Source organism: Rhineura floridana, chromosome 17, assembly GCF_030035675.1.
Source record: "Rhineura floridana isolate rRhiFlo1 chromosome 17, rRhiFlo1.hap2, whole genome shotgun sequence".
NCBI lineage: Eukaryota > Metazoa > Chordata > Lepidosauria > Squamata > Rhineuridae > Rhineura > Rhineura floridana.
The window spans coordinates 8697024-8710450 of NC_084496.1; the positions used below are offsets into that span (position 1 = coordinate 8697024).

Sequence of the window (13427 nt, forward strand, 5' to 3'; positions counted from 1 at the left end):
TTAATCAGGAGTGGGTTCCAAACCCAGCATTTGAATACCAAAAGCCTAGAGAAGATAAGATGGTTATGTCTAATTTTGTTTAAAAAAATTAAAAGTAGGCCCCATGTTGCAGGTTGTAGATCAGGTGTGGGGAACCTTTGGCTCATCAGCTGTTGATAAACTACAACTCCCATCAGCCCTAGCCAGCATGGCCAATGGTCAGGCATGATGGGAGTTGTAGTTCAGCAACATCTGACGACCCAAAGGTTCTTCACACCTGTTGTAGATAAATGTGGGCCCTGGTTTTAAAAACGTTGAAGACTACTGTCAAAGAAAGTATGAGATAATAATGAGGGGAGTGTCTTGGAAATGTGGGCAGCTGAAGTGAATTTGGCTTTCCCTCACAAACAGCTGGGAGGGTGGGAGAGAAGGAAGTCATATCATAAGGTGTAAATTCAGTCAGGTTGTAATCCTGTACCTGGGAATAAACCTCACTGAAATCAATGGGACTTTATTTCTGACTAACTTCTATAGGATTGTGCCAAGAGCCTTCTTTGGGTGGCTCCATCTTCTGAGGCTAGGTAGGTGGCTACTAAAGAGAGAGCCTTTCTGTAGTGGCCCCCAAATGATGGACCTTTTTCTCTACTCATGATTGTCTGGTGTCATCATTGTTCTCTTTTAGGTGCCAAGGCAAAGCCCACCCTATTCTTCTTTTTAATACCATCTGAGAGCCTTTCCTAGTTTTTACTTGCTATTTGCTCTGCTGTTTTTAGTTTTCAACAGTAATTTAAAATGATATTTTATTTTTATTGTTGATGTTCCCTGTGTTGAAGCCGCTGGAGGCAAGAGGTAGGATATAAACGGTATCAAGAAAGAAATTAATGCAGGCAGTCTTTCTATGCTGCACTGTTTCAGACCAGCTCCAGTTATTATTCCCCAGGAGTGCCTATATCCATTCTCTGGTTATTATGAGGTATCTATGAAGCCACAGAAAAAGCTTTTAAGACACACCAGATGGGTATATTCAAGACTGCATCGCAAAATACACAAGAGCCTCTCGGTGAATCTTGCCTCCTCTCTGCTGGTCCCGCAAATCCTATGTATGCCTTCTCAGAAGAAAGCCCCACCGAGTTTGATTGGGGCTTACTCCTAGGAAAGAGCGTGTAAGATTGCGGACCTAGTTTCCGTCGTCTTCTCCACTTTATTATTATTATTATTATTACTGCTGCTTGCTGCTGCTGCTTCATTGGATAAAAAACGAGGTGCCGCTACTCATATCTTGCTAAAAGTGTTGGTGGGTGCCAGTACGAAATGGCTGCAAAAAAAGAGGTGCCGGTACTGCCTATCGGTGAGCAGCATAATTAAAAAAAAGCACTGCTAAGCATAGTAACTGAACACAGCTTGCTTGCCCGCTGTTGTCCCCGCACCCTGCCCTACACCCACAGCCCTTTGACTCAGAAGGGCGTCTTGTTAAGTTCAGTGGGGCTTTCTCCCAAGTAAGCACGCCTCGAATAGCAGCCTTAAAGCTCAAACCTACGCATGCTTACTCGGAAGTCCACCCCTCTCTCTCTCTCTCTCGCATACACACACACACACGGGCGCGCGCGCTGGTGTTCCTCCTCTCCAGATTCGGGCTGCAGCTGCTGCAGGTTCTCCTCTTCAGAGTTTCCCGCCCAAACCGCCCCTTGCCTCGCGCGGGGCCGGTCTGGAGACGGGGCGAGTCCTGGCTGCGCCTGGCTTTCCTTCCCCTCAGTTCCCCTTATGCCCGCAAAGCAGCCGGCGCCGCAGCTGCCAGCAACAACACGGTAGGGACGCACGGGATGGAGGACGAGGCCATTCTTGCCCGGTCGGGGGCAGGAGGGGGAAGAGGAGTCCGTGGCGGTGGTGTCGCTGCCGCCGCTGTCTCCTCTTGCGGGTATGTTGTATCTTCGTCCCCTCTCTCCGCGCTTTCCTCAGAGTCGCTTGAGGGAAGGCGAAGATGGGTTTTGCTGCTTCCCTGAACCCCCATCCCGGCGGGTGCTGTTGCCGCCTTTCTAGGGGTTCTTGTGAATTAAGCCCTCCTCGGAGTAGACCCCCTGAAATGAATGGACCTGAGTTAGTGGTCGCCATTTAGTTCCAATGGGTCTACTCTGAGTAGGGCTAGCGTTGACTGAATGCCATCCTCGTTGGTTTTCATTTCTGAACTAGCTGGTAGCGGGGCTCGAGCTTCTCTGAAAATGCTTCTTCTCTGTTTTTTGCGGGAAATAGTGTAACCTCGGACCCGCTTCGTCGGTGGCAAGGGGGGAAGGCGCTCTGCACAGGCGCAGAAGCACAGCCGCCCTGGGTTATTCAGGCCGCTCGTGTGTGTGTAGGCATGTGTATATTTATATGTGTGTGCGCTGCAAAAGCTAGTGGTAGACATGCCAAGGTTGAAGTATGCCCTGGTGCCTTTTTCTTGACTCAAGAGGCTGACCCTGGCTCTTTTATTTATTTATTTATTACTTTATTTATATTCCCCCCTTCCTCCCAGCAGGAGCCCAGGGCAGCATGTGGTGAACCGCAATCTTGCCATGCTCAGAGGCATTGTTATCTTTAATGACTTCCTATGTTTCGATGAACAGTTCCAGTTGAAAATAAGTTCTGGGCTTGAGTGGCACCTGGCTGTACCTGGGTAGAGCATTTAAGTTAGGGGTGGGGAACCTTTTTCAGTCCAAGGGCTACATATCTTTGGAAGCCCAAATGCCAGTGGTGGGTGGAGCCAGAGGCAAAAGTGGGTGGAGCAATGAATATAAACTTTACCTTGGTGTGCTAGGCTAGTTTTTGATAGCTTGGAGGATCATATTCAGCCCTGGGGCCTAACATTTCCAAACCCTGATATAAGGTGCACTAGCTAGCAGATGGGTTGAAAGCAGAGAGCCTAGTGGTATATGCAAACCAAATGCTTTGAGGTGGTGGTGGGATGGTTATATGTATGTATTTATTCATCATTACATTTATATCCTATCTTTTCTCCAAGTAGCTGAAGATGGCATACATGCCTCCCCCCAATTTAGTCTCCACAACAACCCTGTGAGATAGGCTAGGCTGAGAGCTGGTGATTGGCCCAAGGTCACCCAGTGAGCTTCATGGCTGAGTGAGGATTTGAACCCTGGTCTTCCAGGTCCTAGTGTAACACGCTAACCACTACACCATGCTGGGCATAATTTATGTGGCCAAAGGTTAGAACAGAGAGCCAGTGTGGTATAGTGGTTAAAGTGTTGGACTACGACCTGGGAGACCAGGGTTTGAATCCCCACACAGCCATGAAGCTCACTGGGTGACCTTGGGCCAGTCACTGCCTCTCAGCCTCAGAGGGAGGCAATGGTAAACCCCCTCTGAATACAGCTTACCATGAAAACCCTATTCATAGGGTCGCCATAAGTCGGAATCGACTTGAAGGCAGTCCATTTCCTTTTTATTTAGGTTAGAACAGGTGGCTGTGGCCAAAAAGGCACCATCCTGCTTTTATGGGGAGGGGAGAGGGAGAATGTTACAAAGTAATTACTTCTCAGCCCATATTTAAGTATTACCATCTGGCAGGATGCCTGGCAGGGCATTGTATCTCATGGAGTGTGTACTAGATGCATATTTGAATCTTGCTTGCCAGATCCTAAGGCCCCATGCCTGTAGCCAGCTTTATTCCAGGGCTCTGAGGCTTTAAAAGCAGTCAACAAGTTGGACTTCCATGGTCTTAGTCCCACTCATTTCCCTCACTGCTATCCTACCCCCCCCCCGTGTTGCTATTTTCCAAAGCCATGCCATGTCCCTCGTTGCTTCTAATCATTTCCTTGCTCAGGTCTGTAGCCAGCCTAAAAGTTTGGAGGGGGGGGGATAAAAAAGTAGAGGGGATTTTTTCTGTAATTTAATTATTTTTATTAAAAATGGGGGGGGGTAGTCCCCCCTGACTACAGGCATGGCTGAGCTGTTGAAATTTAACACAGGCTTTAAAAAGGAACTTCCCACTTTCTCCCATGGGAGATATATGTGCTGCTCACCCAATTTGTTTTGTAGTGGGGTGGGTGGGAGATCTTACTAAGTGGAAGCAGTGTAGCTGTGAGACTAAAATCAAGATAGGGATGCCAGATATTGTTTATTTTAAAGGCTTGTATCTCCTTTCAATGCATCACAGTCGATTCAGATTTCACAGCTCAGGAGTGCACCTTATTTTTTGTTTTAGTTTTTGCAGTTTTGATCCTTGTGCATTTTTTTAGTGAGTTAAAATACTGAGCCAGTTTCTTTTCCTCTGGCCCTGCCACCGTCTTCCCCAGAAAGCCTACTTATCCTCTCTGCTTGGCTGCTGTATGCTGCTTTGGCTCTTTCTATTTGGCACTATGTACATGTGTTTCCTCCCTGTAAATTCTCCTGCTTTCATGGTGTGTGTGATTTGGTTTACTTTGCAGCAGCTTTGGAGAGGGGCAGAGAAATACTTGTTTTGATCTCTTGGAAACCTCACTACTTTTGCAGCAATAGCATTCAGTATGGCTTTCGCAAGATGCAATTTTGGTTTTCGGACTGTCAGTATCCTCCTCTTTTATTTCACTTCCCTCCACCCCAGAGTACAGCTCCAAACCCCAAGAGTGCTGTTTCTTCCCCTTGACTTTCCCAGCAATTAGGTCTATGTGGTTGGAATTCTCCTTTGGGCTCTTATGAGAAGGCAGGCTTCCTGCTTTCTTGTCCAAGTATTCAGTGGGGAACATCTCGTCCGGAGCTCTTGGAACAAGTGAGCAAGGCTTGCTGTTTAATAAGGAACAGGGAGAGCTACACAGGACTAGAAGAGCAGGCATTTCCAAACACCTCTGTTGTACCGAAAATGGAATGCAGATTCCCTGGTTCTGTATCCAGAAGCTGATTTCACTAGGTACTGTACTTTCTTTGGTATTTATGTGCTTCTTCAATAGTCCCCCATTCTTTTTTGAAAGAAATGTAGCAGTCCATCCACTGCAAAATATTTGCTGGCTTTCAAAGAGATGTTTTCCTGTTATGTTTGGAGCAGCTAATTGGGTAGCAAAACATTGATGAAACAGAATGACTTAATGCTTTTGTAATGCTCTTTTGCTGTTCAGCTTCTTCTGTACTGACAGAATCTGCTCATTTGAACAGGGAAGAGCTGTAGTGTGTTATGTATATGAATTGTTGTATACTGTGCTGAAATTTTTGTGCCTTGCATGGCATTATTCTGTTAAGTTCCCTTTAAGAAAGGTCTAATTATCTATTTAACAAAATTGGCTTTGCAGTGAAATTATTTAGTTGGCATAGGAACAGGTCCACTAGTAATTACAACACATATTTCAGACTAATGGGGTCTTTTTATGCATCATTTTATGTCATTTTATTTTTTTTAAAAAACTTCTCTGAAAGATACTAGGACTGCTAATGAGGGTTCCATGATGTTTGTAGTCAAGAGGTTCTTCCCCCTCCATCTTCCTAGTTGTGTGAGAAGTTCATGCAAGAGTAGTATGGGCCATTTTGGATGTCCCTTTTCCAGGCTGAAGTGTCACCTTCCATTAATATATTTGTTCATGTGTACTCATAATTTAATCCGTGGTCGGTAAAATGAGTACCCGGCATACGCTGGGGGGGGGGGTAAAGAAAGGCCGGGGAAGGAACTGGCAAACCCACCCCATATATACGGTCTGCCTTGTAAACATCGCAAGACGTCACCCAAAGAGTCGGAAACGACTCGCACTATAAGTGCGGGGACACCTTTACCTTTTACTCATAATTTATTTCAGGCATGTGCAGCAAGGGCCACATTCCCTTGGGCTTAAACAATCAGGCAAAGGGCCATGCTAGTCCTGGGCAGGGCTGAAGTCAGTGATGGGCAGGGGCAGAACCAAAAGTGGGCAGGTTCACCTTTTTTCTCTCATTCTGTCACAGCATCTGTCCAGTATCACACAGTAAGCTTTGTGGCTAAATTCAGATCTTTCTAGACTTATGTCCAATAGTCTGCCTTCATTCTCTTTCCTGCCACCCCCTTTCCTCTCTCTCTCCCCATCCAGTGAGCTGCCAGAAAAGGGACAGATTATTTGCCAGAGGTCTGAACTGACTGCTTGCAGAGGGATTTTCTTCATTTCCCCATCACTCCATTGTTTCAGCTCCCCCCATTCCTTCCTGTCTTCTGAGATCACCCAATCCACATGGAATTTGCCAAGGGCTGTAGGTTCCCCAACTCCTGTTTTAGAGTTTTCTGGTTTTAGGGGAACTCTACATTTTTTTTAAAGTAGGAATTTACTTTGAGTTGGTATCTTACCGCTAATAATTTTGAATTTCAAATAATTGTTGATAATGCAACACCACCACTATAACCCAGCAACAGTATCCATCCTTGATCAGTGATAATGATAAGACAACAACAGTATAACAGAAGGAAACTTCTTAAATGTGTTTTTCCCCATCCTTGATCACTCTCTTCATAGAGGTCCCTTTTAAGACTCACATTTGCTGAAACAATTTTATATCTTGAGGTAGTGCAATGCACAGAACTGAATGCTGGGTTTGAGTGAAGGAGTCCCAGATACAAAAGAATTAAGTGTTTGAGTAGCCTTTGGTAAATCATGGGCTGCATTTGTACAATATGCTAAACCATGGTTTAGCACCACATGCAGAAGCTGCAGTGAGTCTTAGGCTTAGTGAGCCTCTGCCTGCTGTGCAGCCGAGATAAGGAATCTGGAAGCTTTTGCTTCTGATTTAGTTAGCCATAGTCTGACATGCCATCTGGTCCCAGAATTGTAGTTCAATACCTATCATTAATTTCAACAAGCCAACTTCCTTTTATTAACCAGAACTTGTTGCTCCAGATTGCACAACAGACTGTGGTTAACAGAAGTGCAAGTGAAGTCCTCCTGCTGGCCATGCAGTTGTATCTTATTCCTTCTTATGCACATCATGGTAAACCATGGTGTAGTGCAGGGATGGAGAACTTGTGGCCCTCCAGATATTGCTGGACTATCAGTTCTCATCATTCCTGACTGTTGGCTATACTGGATGGAGCTGATAGGAGTTGGAGTCAACATCCAGAGGACAACAGGTTTCTCACCCCTGATTTAGTGTAATGTGCAAACATACTCGCTGTCTCTGAGTTATTGAGCAGCCTCAGTGTGTCAGTTAGATTCAGCTTCAGCAGCAAAATTAATTATTTGTGCCACACAAGCCAAAACCTGATTTGGTGGTTTCCAGTCAGGTAGAGTTGCCTTGGACTGTCTTGCTCATCAGAAAACACCTATTTACTATGAATAATGGTTGACACACATTTTGTGCCTGCCTCTATGGCTTTCTGGGTCAAAATGGCTGATAGCAAGTGCAGCCAATGTGGTACCCTCCAGATATTGTTGGACTACAACTTCCATCAGCGCTGGCCAGCATGTCCAGTGGTCAGGGATGATGGGAGTTGCAGCCTAGCAACATCTGGAAGGCATTACATTGACTACCCCTTGGAGTATAGGATGGCTTTGACAGCAATTGCTATGTATCTCAAACAGCTCTGTGCAAGATGAAGGTAGAGCTGTTTTTGTGTAACATAACTGTGTCCCATGACAGCAAGGCTAGGGATCACTCCCGGAGGCAGGAGCCTAGGATTCATTTCTGTACTGTTGTTTGAGTAGTTCCTGTAATTGTTTCATTAGAAATTTAAAATGTGGAGAGAAAATTGGAAGACTGCAGTTCTGTACCTGGGAGTTAGCCCCATTGAAGTCAGTGGCACTCTCATCTGAGTAGACATACATAGGATTTCACTACTAATCTACGGGTTTTTGTCTACTTTGGAAGATACTAATATTGACTGCTTACTAGAGGTATGCAGACAAATATTAGACTGGTTATTTCAACTTGAATTACAATTCCTTGCTTCTGCAGCTCCTGGTCAAATGCAGTTGTCCTTTCTGTCTACTCTGACTCCTGTCTCTGGCCTCTTTCTCATTCCTCTGGATCTCCCAAGCCCCCCTAGATTCTCTTGACCTGCTCTCTTCTCAGGTTCTGGGCTCCTCCTACACCCAGGTTTCTGACCACCTTTCCTAGTCCCTTCTGTCTCTTTCTTGAATCGGACTACCTCAGGGGAAGGAGGCCATAACTCAGTGGCAGAGCACATGCTTTGCATCCATACAGAAGGTCCTAGGTTTAGCTCAGCATCTGCAGGCAGGGTTGAAAAAGAAGTCTCTCTGAAACCCTGGAGTGCTGCTGTCAGTTTATGTATGCAACGTTGAGCTATATGAGCCAGTACAAGTCAGGTTCCTACATCCCTAATGGCAGCCACAGACACTTCTGCATATTTCATCTCTATGACATTAGGACAATTCACTCAGACATGTCAGACAGCTTCACTGTAAAATCCCAAATGGCTTTTATGATATAGATCATAAGCATTTCAATGTGTTTAAATATGTTGGATCTTAATAGTTCTCACTTCTCAGCTCTAAATCTGTCACCTCATCCTGCTACTTTGATGCCAATTACATCTGTTAGTGTATGTGGTATATCGCTGACAGTTTGAGGAAAGAATACCTTGTGGCTTTACATTGACCTTATAAATCAGGGCTCTGTAACCTGTGGACCTTGAGATAGCATTGGGGTCCACCTCCCATAACCCTTGAACATTGATCGTGTTAGTTGGGACAGATGGCTACAGATTCCCCACTGCTCTTATAAACGAACAAATGAAGCCCTAGCAGTTTTCAGTGTAGAAATACTGAGAGGGATAATTTTTGTGTTTAAAGATCACTTTCCCAGCATTTATGTACTTTCTGCATAAAGTATGTAAACATGAATGCTGATGCAAACATGCAGTCAGTAAATGCACCACACCTGTGCAAGTGTTGTATTTAACTAAGTCTTACTAAAAGTAGACCATTGAAATTAATGAGCCTAAGTTAGTCATGTCTATTAACTTCATTGAGCAGGGTTAGCATTGAATACCACTCTGAGAGGGAATGTATGTAAAATATCTTTGTACATAAAATCATGAGGCTATTGACTCCAGAACATAACATCTGAATGAGGCTGCATTTTTTTTGCTAATTGCTGCAAGGCTTGTATCAAGAAAGTTCTTGATATTTTTTTAAAAAAATTGTGCTAGAGTTACTATGACGTGACACTTTTCATTGTATCTACAAAGAGCAAAGAAAACATGGCCTTTTTCTTAGTAATCAAATGTCAGCTAGACATTTGCCAGAATCAGGAAGCCTGAATTGTAGATGCCTTTGGCCACTATAAAAAATATGTTTGTGCATTATAAATAATCTGCCAGGATAAATTATGAAGAGATTAGAAGCTTAGATGAGAATTAGTTCAGTAAATGAAACTTACATAGAAGAAAAAATGATGTAACTTCCTGTTAACTCCTTTTCTGAACCAGTTTTAATCCTGCTGCAGGCCTGGTTTTGGGAAAGACAGTGTCTTGGGTTCCCTATCTGAGTTGGGTGTTGGAGGTGCTGCTTGGTGGTGATTCTGATCCTATTTGGATGGCCAGTAGGGTGGTACTGCTTAATCGCTTGGTAGTTACGCTTTGGGATATTGCTGGGTTCTGTTCTTTCTCCTGTTTAATATTTGCATGAAACAGTTGAGAGAAGTCATTCAGTGATTTGTTCCGCAGTGTTACCAATATGACAGCCAGTTTTATCTCCTCCCTCTCCCCATCAAATGTACTGTAGGTGAAGTTGTAGGTGTCCTGAATTGGTGCATGGGTGTGGTAATGGGCAGAATGAGGGTTAATTAGCTGAAACTCAGTCCTCCCTTGTTGGGTGGCTTGTCCATCCAGATGAGTGATGTTTAACCTGTTCTGAAAGGGGTTGCTTACTGATCCAGTATGGTTACTAGAGGGTCAAGTGGCCTCTTTGGCTCCAAGCACCTCTTTATACCTTTGGCTGATATGCCAGCTGACACTCTACCTGTATGGAGATAGCCTGGCTACAGTTACCCATGCTTTGGAAACTATTTTAGTGTGTTTTATGTGGGGTTGCCTTTGAAATCATCTGGAAACTGTGGTTGATCCAAAAATAGGACTGCAAAATTGTTAACTGGGACTGGTTGATTTGGTTATATTGTATTAATGCTTTATCAGTTGCACTGGCTTCCAGAGCCCAGAGTGCTGGTTTTGACCTTTTAAAACCCCTTAATGGCTTGGGATGAGGGTACCTGAAATACTGTTTTCTCCTATATGTTTCTACTCAAATTGAGATATTCTTCAGACGCCCTAGTCTATGTGCCCTTCCCAAAAGAATTAAGACAGAGAATCACCAGGGAGAGGACATTTTTTGTTGTGAAATGCCTACCTAGAGAGGTCATTTTGGCACCAGATGAAGTTTTTTAAATACTCTCAGCCCTTTAAAACCTGTAATCTAAAGTTTTACATCCACTGCTTATCTGCTTTGTATTCTTCGTTATGCTTTGAAACTGGTTTGCTAACCATTTTATGCTGCAATTTGTGTTATGGTTATTTTATTATTATTTTTGTAAGCCACTTAGTGAACTTTGTATGCCTGTATAACTGCCACAAACAAATAAACAAGCTGTATATTTAGTGGGTTGTAAAGATAACTACAGCAAGGGGTTTCAAACCTCCTCCAGGGAACACTTTCCACATTGATTTACCTGCCAGTGAATGTGTCATGGAATCCCTATACAAAGGTTTGCCAAGTTTTTTTTTAAAAAAAAATCATGATGTGAAAAGCTTCATCTGCTGAATTCTGCACATCAGATTATTGATAGAAGGTACAGGAGCAGGTCAGGCTGTTTGATCATCTTGATCTTGGAATTTTGCAGACAATTGGTTGACACAGGGTACTGGTCAGACCTGTTGGGCTTCATCATTAGCCTGTGTGAATTGACAGCGTGCTGCAGAATTGTGCTGTTGCTCCCTTGCAGCTATGTGTTGCAGGGGAAGATTAGTTGTTGCAGGCAAGCTGATACTCAGGGAAGTTTACTGACCTCTCTGACTTTTGATTCCCGGGGGCAGAGTTTTGAAAGCCATTGGGTTTGACCATTATGGAGTCAGTCATGTTTTCTCACACTCAATGACACTATGAAACTGCCAGTGTTTGTTGTATTCATATGACATTATTTAAACTCATGGGTATTAAGACTGTAGATGGAGACACAACAGATTTTTTTCTTCAGGTAGTAGACGGCTTTTTAAAATAAAATATTGCTGCTTGTAGTATGGACATTTATCTCACATTTGCCTCTGGTAGATAGGTTTTGCAAGTTCTATTGTTTATAAAACCTATGTGATTGGAGTTGACAGTAGGACAGCAGAAATTTGTGTGTACTCAATGCCTCTCTCAACTTTTCACTCTTAAGGTCCTCAAATGCAAAGATGTATCACTGAACATCAGGATCATCCATACCATGGTATTCCCAATTTCTGTGTATGGATGTGAAAGTTGGACAGTGAAAAAAGCGGATATGAGAAAAATCAACTCATTTGAAATGTGGTGTTGGAGGAGAGCTTTGTGCATACCATGGACTGCGAAAAAGACAAATAATTGGGTGTTAGAACAAATTAAACCAGAACTATCACTAGAAGCTAAAATGATGAAACTGATATTATCATACTTTGGACACATCATGAGAAGACCTGATTCACTAGAAAAGACAATAATGCTGGGAAAAACAGAAGGGAGTAGAAAAAGAGGAAGGCCAAACAAGAGATGGATTGACTCCATCAAGAAAGCCACAGACCTGAACTTACAAGATCTGAACAGGATGGTTCATGACAGATGCTCTTGGAGGTCACTGATTCATAGGGTCGCCATAAGTCATAATCGACTTGAAGGCACATAACAACAACAAAAAGCTATAAGCCAGTCTTGAGCTTCTTGTAACTAGAAACCTGGCATACTGATCAAGACATTTTTAATAACTTTAATTTATTTTCTTCTATTGATTTATATAGCTTGAAATTAAAATTTCTGGGACAGCTTGGCAAATATAGTAAATGTATGATTTCCAAAAGGCAGATTGTGAGAGGCTTATTAGTGGATTTTTAGACTGACAGTAGTGAGAGTACAGAACAATATAGCACATGGGGTTAATGTATAACTGTTATCTGTATCAGGGGTGCAGACAAAATTTGAGACTTTAATAAGGACAAATGGGGTAGGAAGTAGACTAGGAGTCAGGTATGTGATGGAGAGAGCAATCCAACTCAAAAGGAGTCAGTGTAAGTGGTGCTGGAGGAAGAGTAGCAGGTATAAAAGTTCCATTGCATCCAACTGCCATGCAGGAGCCTCTGGGTTGGCTGAACGCTAGCTCAGCTAGGAGCTGTGCACATGGGCCAGAAAGTAAAAGCCTGCTCTCCTAAATACCCCTACTGGGGAATAAGTCCTTTGCATTGACTTCTATTGCAATTATTTTCTTATACCGATCTTTTCCCCTACATAACCTTTGCCTGAATTGTGACCGCTCCAAACATGAGTTGGATATGGCCTAAGACCCCTCACCTCGACCCATCCCGACATGCCCCCAGAACGTTCCTTTATCAGGACTTACACTGGCTTGTGTTGGCTTTCTTATGCTACCCTCGGGACTTATGTTGGCAAAGCCCGGTTGAGTCGGGACCCCGCCAGCTCAGCTGGAGATCTGCCGCATTCAACTCCCCTCAGCCTGGCATAAATGTGAATTGGATTGCACCCTTAAAAGCTAAGTGTGAACATTAGATTGCGGTACTTTAACAGAAAAATATCCCTAATGGGTTGGCAAGCATAATTAGAGATGGTTATTTTTACCTTATGAACCCCCTTAATTGAATAGCTCTTAATTGAAAGCTAAGGCATGAATAAAAATAGACATGTACCTCAACATCTTGATCACTTCTGGCTTGCAAGTACATCTTCTGAAAGACTACTGGCACAATGCGGTATGTGTTGGCTATTAGTGAGATGTCCAGCAAATAAACCAGGTGTCTTCCTAGTGCTTTGGTATTTTATGATGGGAGAATGAATTAGCTTTATTTTTAGATTGTTTGCTTAAAATTGTATTGTATTAGACAAAATGCCAATTAAGATTGCTTCCTTCAGGGGATACACCCGGACAGCATTTCTTATGAGGAGAGCATTGCTTCTTTTCTTTTTTAAGTTAACAATATGTGTCATATACATTAATATATGGGCAGATGGTGTCAGCTCTTAACTGAGACAGCAGTGTCGGTGGGGGTGCAGGCAGGGCTGGAGATTCCTTGGTAATTGCCAGGCCGTAAGTCCTCAGCCGGCAGCTTGGCTATAAATCTGCCAGGCTAGCAAGGAGGAAGCAAGATAAGGGCAGAGGCCATTCAAAGCTTACGTGTCAAGCCAGAAATCCAGAAGAGACATCAGTGAAGGTCCGGGTCTAGTTTGCCGAGAGATCAGTCCAAGTCAAGGTTCAGGGGATAAGAAGACACCCAGTGGTCACGCCTGACGTTGTAGTCAGCAACAAGCTGCAGCCAAGGTTTGACTTTTAAGGAG

General features: G+C 43.6%; 1 protein-coding gene across 9 annotated transcripts in view; it reads left to right on the forward strand.

Moving 5' to 3' along the window:
• The first annotated feature begins 379 nt into the window (after window positions 1-379).
• The window catches only part of LOC133371697 (ankyrin repeat and fibronectin type-III domain-containing protein 1-like), a 473061-nt gene continuing 460013 nt past the window's right edge, over window positions 380-13427 (forward strand). For 4 of the 9 annotated variants that reach the window (XM_061599367.1, XM_061599372.1, XM_061599373.1 and 1 more), the window contains exon 1: window positions 380-560. The gene's annotated coding sequence lies outside the window, so the exon portion shown is untranslated. Of the gene's footprint in view, window positions 561-1425; window positions 1785-4751; window positions 4856-13427 lie in introns of those variants that run through there. The other 5 variants (XM_061599375.1, XM_061599376.1, XM_061599368.1 and 2 more) reach the window with 3 other exon arrangements.